General features: G+C 42.7%; 1 long non-coding RNA gene across 1 annotated transcript; it reads left to right on the top strand.

Moving 5' to 3' along the window:
• The first annotated feature begins 1,206 nt into the window (after positions 1-1,206).
• Positions 1,207-1,873, top strand: LOC143127918 (uncharacterized). Its single transcript, XR_012987729.1, has 3 exons — positions 1,207-1,266; positions 1,400-1,468; positions 1,797-1,873. It is a non-coding gene; the product is annotated as an uncharacterized LOC143127918 (long non-coding RNA).
• Positions 1,874-8,204: the final 6,331 nt, after the last annotated feature.

Consider the following 8,204-nt stretch of genomic DNA (forward strand, 5'->3'; position numbering starts at 1 on the left):
TATTTGGCCATATGGTGTTTATCATAGGCTAGGCTACATCACGAAACCAAATAGTGTAACAAAGGCGAACACTTTAACAGGGGGAATAAGCCATTATCACGCTGATACGACGTACTTCCGCATTCATGATTTTTGTGCACTGCCACTTCCGGTGAATTATTCATCACTCTGGCGTATCCATGATGGATGAGCGCAAGTTTACTTATACTGCATCCCTGGTAAATTTACCTAAAATAACTTTTTCTGACGTACATCGGCTAACTGAACAACACTCCATCACAGCCCGCTCCAAAGTGGACAAGGTATACAGTTTCTTTTTCGAGAACTTCATCTACGACTATGAAGGTGAGTGGCTACTAGCTAGCTAGCTAATATAACATTACATTAGCTAGGTAGGTTAGCTTATGCTAACGTCAGTTCGGCGTCAGCTCAGATGTTTGTATGGTTATAAGGTGTTTAACCTACGTTAAACCCAACTAAAGTAAGATTATTCAGCTTTAAATGAGGCTGAGTCAATGCACCCATTTCATTTATATTCTGATAGGAAGAACTTTAGCCTCTGTCAGTGTCAGCTAGCTAACGTCAGCATACAAGTGTCTCTTGCTAGAATCATTGGTACATCAACAAACACAGTACAAGTTAAAAATCACGATGGTACCATGAGAGATGTTTTTTTGTCTTTATCTATGTAATGTTGAATCACAGTATGCATTAATTTAATTCCACCAGTGTCCAACATCATTGACAGGGAGGTGGCTGTCAGGTCTAGGTGTTACAGGTCAATGAAGAAGCGAGAACAGCCCCATTATTTGAAGGTTATTTTAGGAAGCTAAGGCATAATGGCAAAAAGTTTAACCCCTTCCACTGTTGCCTGTTTATATTAAGTCAGTCAACAGCCATGTGCAATAAATTGCTATACCTTTGTTACATACATACGGTATGCAAACATCATAATGTAACTTTGCATTTAAATTCTTTAATATCCTGTTTGTTGAATCCAACATGTTAATGGTGTAAGGGGTTAACTACTCTACTGCGGTTGCAGATTTCCTAGGATTTTCGGTTAATTGTAATGTTCTTCCTTACATTTCTATATCATTTGCGTTATCAACTAAAACGATTAGTGTTGTGTCTGTAATGTAGATTGTTTTTTAAGCTGATGCAGCCGAATTTCAGGAAACCTCATGCAGCTGTACAGCAGGCAAGGTTCTTTGCAATCATCTAGTGGCCTTGTTGTTCCAGAGTGCCCATTACAGCATGTTGCAGGTGAGGGCTGTGGTCTGGGATGACGTTTACATGGGCAGGTTAATTGGAGTGACAATGGTTCTAGAGGTCTACCTTTGATTGTTAACAAGCACATGCTCAATCCCGGTTTGCTCTTCTATCTCTTGATCTGCAGGTGAGAGCTGTACCACCACCTGTGGCCTGCACAAGCTCTCTGCAAACATGGCATCGACCAAGGACAAAGGTAACATTGTAGCCGCGTGCACCGTATTGAATAGACTTCCAGTCTATTTTTCAGCCGCGGTGTGAGCTGCCCCGTGTGCCCTCATTCCGCGAACAGTGTGTCCCAAAGTTACGCCTGGGACACAATGTTCGCGTAGCGAACCGTGGCGGCACATGGTGCAGCTGAAAAATGGACTGGAAGTCTATTTAATGCAGTGCGCTGTGCGTCTCTCTACATTGGTTAACATTGGAGTGAATTGGAAGCGGTGCCACTCCGCATGGCTACGTGTTTACACCATTACAAGCAAGATACTATTACAATTATGGCTACTTGTTAATATCATTCCCAGGGGATCCATGCAGAGCCGGTTCAGGACTTGGTTGTTAGGAAACCAAAGCCATCCGCCAGGAGTGTATGCAAATCAACACTCTATCAAGCATACACAGGTAATGTTAATACTGTAACTAATATCATACTGTTGGCTACCGTATGATATAGAACACTGCAGTGAGCAATTCTCCAGAAAGACTCTTGACATCAGAATGGAAACCAAAACAGATGTGTGGATAATTTAACACTTACTGTTTTTAATTTTACGTTTTAGGATCCCTCCCTGACCCGCAAGTCTTGTCTCTTGGAGAAGGACTGAAAAGCCTCAGGCCGCAACCACTAATATCATCAGTGCTGCATGGCTTGTCTCAACTCACCATGGTCGACTCCAGGTTCGGACCTGTGCCGCGAGGTTCACCCCTGTCCTACCAGTGTCCTCCTGTGGTCAAACGCGGAAATTACGTCCAACACCCAGATGCACCAACATTCCCTAAACTACCTTTAGAGGGGTCAACATTTTCCACTACCTTTCCGAACTTTGAACCAAACTCCCAACAGTTTCTCCATTTGGACAGCTTAACTGTGACACACGAAGTGGCAGCTGAGAGAGAGGAGCAGACACGTGAGCAGTCTGAGTGCCCATTATGGCAAGCATTACGTAAACCTAGAGTAACAGCTAGTAGGTTCTATGAGGTTAGCCATGTGAAAGGGCCGTCTTCTGGTCAGACCCTGGCAGGGCGGATACTTAAGGGAGTACGCCAAACTCCCGCCATGAAGAGGGGCCTTGAACGCGAGCCACAAGTGCTGGAACAATATTCAAAACATTTCAATGTAGATGTCTCACGCTGTGGATTTGTTATCCATCCCGACGCTCCTCACCTCGGGGCTAGCCCCGATGCAAGGGTATATGACCCTAGTGCCATTCCGTGTTTTGGGCTTGCTGAAGTGAAATGCCCAGACATCTCTAGCATTTCTGAGGCAGGACATGTAAAAATGGTGAATGGTCAGGCAAAACTGAAGCAGAATCATAAATACCACTGGCAGGTTCAAGGTCAATTGGCTGTAACTGGATTGAGTTGGTGCGATTTTGTAACAGACACTGAGGGAGACTTCACAGTCGAAAGAGTCTGGAGGGATGATGAAATGATAAAAGACATGAAAAAGAAGGTGGACCTGTACTTCTTTGGTACATATATGAATGTGTATCTACAGCAGAAAGTGAAATGAACTGTATGAATAAAGGATTTTATTAATTCCCTTTTTCTGAGTATTTTGCATTATTTACTACAGTATTACATATTTACATTATTTACATTACATATTTATTTACATTATTTACATTATTTTAAATACTTGGATCGGGGGAAACACTACTCAACAGGGATGTAGCCTTTTAAATCAAGTGGTCCCTGGAAGTTGGTCATCACACAACAGACAGTCCACAGCTGGTTGACTGTCCCAGACAAGGTTAGAGGGATAGTGTGTTCCCAGATGCGGTATTCCTTGACTCTGCGTATTGCTCTCTCCACGAGGATTCGAAGTCGGGTGATTGCTTGAGTTTTTAGAGCATCCTCTTTGGTGAACTGCGCTGTGGTTAGAGATGAAATAAGTTAATTTCTATCATTTGTGTCCACATTTTAATGATTATCATTTTTGTCACAGTTTTAATTTGAAATGTTCATTCCTTTCATGCCTACCAGTCATCTTGAAGGGTGGTATAATCAGCGTTGCCCCACGATCAGCTAGCAGCTTCGTGATGGTGAAACCCTTGTCTGCCATGCAGCCATCTCCTGGCTCCAGTAAGTCGAGCAGTCCACTTCGTTCAGTCAATTGAACGTCAGAGATGGAGCCGGTGAAGAGACTAGGCCTGTCAAACTCGATTCCTTTTAAGGATCCGGGTTATTCTGAGTCACTCACTAAACTGATCCGGGTTGAACGAGTCACTTGAGTCACTTGATTCAGTATTGCTAAATCGCAAAGAAATTCAGTCCTACGTTCAAGCAGTGCAGTGGGGTGCTTCATTTCGTTAAGTGCCTTCTCATGTTGGATGTGGATCCTCCATGATTTGAAACCAGGTTTTTGCAGTACTTGCATTTAGCCTAAGAGTTTTGCTCTCCTGGTCAAAGTGCATCCACACATTGTTCATCTTTTTGGTGCTCATGTTCAGAAACTTTGATCTTATTGACAGAGAGGGTAGCCTATATTATAATAATTAATTATTTGTTGTTGTTTTGTTAACAATAGAAAATTTGCCTAGGTCTAATGCTACTCTGCTACAATGTTTATTACCACTACTATATACTAATAGTAGGCTACTAGGAATCTATTCTAATAGGTATTATATGCAGCTAATACTAGGCAACTAATATTATTAGCCTATTAATCATAGCTATATATATATATATATATATATATATCATGTTAGGTAGCCTAATGTAATATCATATAATATAATATAAAATAGCCTAATATAGCATCAAAACCTCCACCCACTCACGGGAAAGAAAGCAGTTTGAGCCAGACTGTTTATTTATTGTCTTAACCTAGCCTAAGCAATTGACTTTCAATGTAGACATAGAAACAGGAACGTAGAAATGCCCTGCAGTGAATACATTATTATTATTGTTATTATTATTATTATTATTATTATTATTACTACTAATACTAGCCTACTATTCTCATTAGGCCTATATTATTATCACCTTGACACGAGTAGAAACTAGGCTACTTGCTCGTCTACAGATCCACTCATGACAATGTAGCCGGCTGATTCGACTGACTCGCACTCATAACAACATAATGTAACCGGTCCGCTCGGCTGATCCAAATCACCCAGGTAGGCTAGCCTACTCAAGCAACTCTATACAGAGCTTGCAATGTTTCGGACTGTCTTCGCGACCTAATTGCATTTTAAAGTAGGCTATGCGTGCAGAATATATGTTATTTCAGAAGTGAAAGCATGGCTTTTGTTGTGGATTTTCTTTTAACCTTGACGAGGAGTTACTCGCTCCTCTAAAGATCCACTCATGACAACGTAGCCGGCTGATTCGGCTGACTCTCACTCATAACAACAACGTAACCGGCCCGCTTGGCTGATCCGACTGGCTAGCCTACTCTCCATACAGAGCTTGCAATGTTTCGGACTGTCTTCGCGACCTAATTGCATTTTAAAGTAGGCTATGCATGCAGAACATATGTTATTTCAGAAGTGAAAGCATGGCTTTTGTTGTGGATTTGTTTTTCACCTTGACGAGGAGTTACTCTAAAGATCACTCATGACAACGTAGCCGGCTGACTCGCACTCATAACAACCTAACCGGCCCGCCCAGCTGATTCGACTGACCCGGGTAGATAGGCTACTCAAGCAGCTCCATGAGCGTGCAGTGCACGACCTAATTGCATTTTAATATACTACATCTATACACCAAATCGAATTATGTCTAGGCTACATGCAGAACATTGAATGTTATTTCAGAAGTGAAAGAAATGGCTTTTGTTGTGGAATTGCTTTTCACCTCGAGGAGGAGCTACTCGCTCTCGCAGATCCACTCATGACAACGTAGCCGGCTGATTCGACTGACTCGTACTCAACGTAGCCTAACCGGCCGGCTGATCCGACTAACCCGGATTGCTACTCAGCCGCTCCAATCTGAGTCCCATGGTCTGTGAGTCTGCAATGTTTCCGGCTCTGCGGGAAGTTAACCAGTTATCTCGGACTGCCTGCTCACTCAGTTGCAGTTGATTTGTGGAGTGGTTGCCTACGAAATTGTTACATTTTTGGCAGACGATGGCTAGGGCTAGGAGGCTAGCTAATGTTGCAAGAGGTTTGTGTGGCCCTGTTTATCGTTTTAGATTGAATTGTAGTAGGACTCAACTGATCCGAGTTAATGATACTAGAGACTCGCGACTCATGGGTTAATTTAAAGACACGGGTGAAAGATCTGAGTGAGTCACGACTCGAACACCTTTAGAAGAGACTTGATACAAAAGTCACAGCACTACATGGGGCAATCCCAATTAATCCCTTAAAGGTTGTCGTGTTTTTGTACGATGAGAAAACCTCTGACTGGAGAGTGAGGGATGATGGATTCTGGCATCGCACCTCGGTGCAGTCGATGATTACCTGAACATCTGGACAATACTGCACAAATTTGCTTGGCATGGTGTCCTTGACTTGCTGTTTACTCATCCAGATGGGAAGGGTGCCAAGCAGCAGGTAAAGGTAGTTGGCCCACGTTATGACAACACGGGAGACAGTGGACACACTGACCTGAAACATGTCAGCCAGCACCTTCTCTTGCAGGACTGCAGCAACTCGGCAGCAGAAGAGAAAAAACTCATCAATTAGTATCAGTCTACGCGTTGGACTGGGAGAAATGGGTTCAAATGTTTGTCCCTTTTTCTGAGCTTTCGACCAATAAACCACCATGGAGGCAGATGGTTGAATAGCCTCCCAGAAGGCACAAAAAACCTCTCTTGATGTGAATCTTGTGTAAAAAAGGATGTCCTTGTCTGAGACACAAAATCTGTTAAAATGCACTCGACCCACTTTCAGCTGTGATAGCTCTGTTGTCAGCTCCTTGACTTGGTCTTCCGTGCAGCAGCAGCATCCAGTGCACCTGTATGAGATGTGAGAAAAATGAAAACAGATTGTCTGTGACTTGCATATTGGAAGTAGTTTGGACCTCTAAAGTTACATGAAATAGCATTTTATAGCTCAATATTCACCTTTACATTTAATCAAGTAAGATATAAAATGCAACGTTTGTACTTGTGATGAAGCTTTTCAAATTGTAGTATTGGTCAAATGCTGGGACATCAATAACACTAAACATTTTGTGCCAGTGTTCTAAGTTGACCTACCTCCTCGGTAAGACCTACTAATAACACATTCTGTGCTAAAACCATAGGTAGCACATCCTGATAGACATTTCTTACCTGTGAGGGTGTGCTATCTACGGTTTAAGCTAAATATAATGAGCAGTAGGGCATTCTGATAGACATTTCCTACATAACAGCAGTGGTGGAGGAAGTACTGAAACTCAGTACTTAAGTAAAAGTACAAATAAGCAGAGAAATATTTACTCTAGTAAAAACATGAACAAATACGTGGAACATTTACTTAAGTAACGTTACACAGTAACGAAGTATTTGTACATAGTTACATTCCACCACTGCCTAACAGGATGTGCTACCTATGGTTTAAGCAAAGTATGGGGTACTGGTAGGTCATCATGAGGAGGTAGGCCAACATTTCAGAACATCGGCAAACACTAACATACCTGGTTTAGGAGCAGAGCCGTAATCATGTTCTTTCATCACCACCGAAGCTGCGACCTCCTCCATAGCCTCTTCCTCACATGGCAGGGGGTGCTCCAGAGGAAGGGCAGGGCAAACGTCATGGCCTAAGCGAGTTGATGCTCTTTTATAAGCGGACTACTCCCTTCTTGGCAGTCCCCAGTTGTTCCACTGAAAACGGGAGGGCACAGACCCGATTTTCAGACGCTTGATGCGACCCCGATTGGTAAAGTTAGCCTCGTTAGCTAACGCTAGCCTGATAGCACCTGTAGCGTTAGTGTAGTCTGATTCACTAAAGTGCCGGCTACAAACAAACGTGCTACCTTGTTTTATTTTAAAGTTTGGCCCTTCATCCCGGCGAACCGCTTTAATCCACTTCTTCCTTAGACTCAATTCAGTCGGGAATCCATGGAAACTTAAGTAGGGTTGGCGTTGTTTGTTCGATGTACAAAGTGGAACAGAGCAATGACATCTAGCCTTCGTTTCAGCCATTGTTGAACTGCGCCGGAAGTGGACGTGCACAAAATTTAAAAATCCCGCCCGTGAAACCCGGAAGCGTGATAATCCCCTATTAATTGGGCATGAATCATTGTGCTGAACGATATTTGTCAATGAGCAGAAACACACACGACATTCAAACTATTGATAAGATGTACTGGTCTGTATCTATAGGCTAATATTGGACAAATAAATGACACTCGCCATATCCTGACTCAGGAAAAAAAAAACATTTTCTTGCTTTGCCGCAAACTCAGCAATGAAATCATAGGCCAGTTTGCAGGAAGCCTAACGTCTTTTTCATAGAAGGGAGAGCCCAGTCTCTCCTGTGACATGGAGGTGCGCAAATAGTTTTTAATAGCCTGTTCAACTTCGAAAAGCTTCGTTCACCCGATGCCAGTCACTGATCCCAATTTCAAAGTTCGGAAAGCTTCATCTTTTTAAGTTTTAAGTGCAGCCCCTATCTGCCCCCTTTGGAATTATATTTCGAGCCTATTATAAGGTCCAGTGCGTTATGTCCTGGGATTCGGATGTGCTCAAAAAGAAAAGAAAAAACACTTTTTTATAGATGGTTATGAGGAGCAATGTGAGAGAGAAATTTGATGATCATTGATCGTTGTTTTGGGACGTT

Source organism: Alosa pseudoharengus, unplaced genomic scaffold (assembly GCF_046254945.1).
Source record: "Alosa pseudoharengus isolate Yale_2024_CS ecotype anadromous, Long Island Sound unplaced genomic scaffold, YU_APseudo_1.1 YU_APseudo_1.1_scf_17, whole genome shotgun sequence".
In the NCBI taxonomy this organism is placed as follows: domain Eukaryota; kingdom Metazoa; phylum Chordata; class Actinopteri; order Clupeiformes; family Clupeidae; genus Alosa; species Alosa pseudoharengus.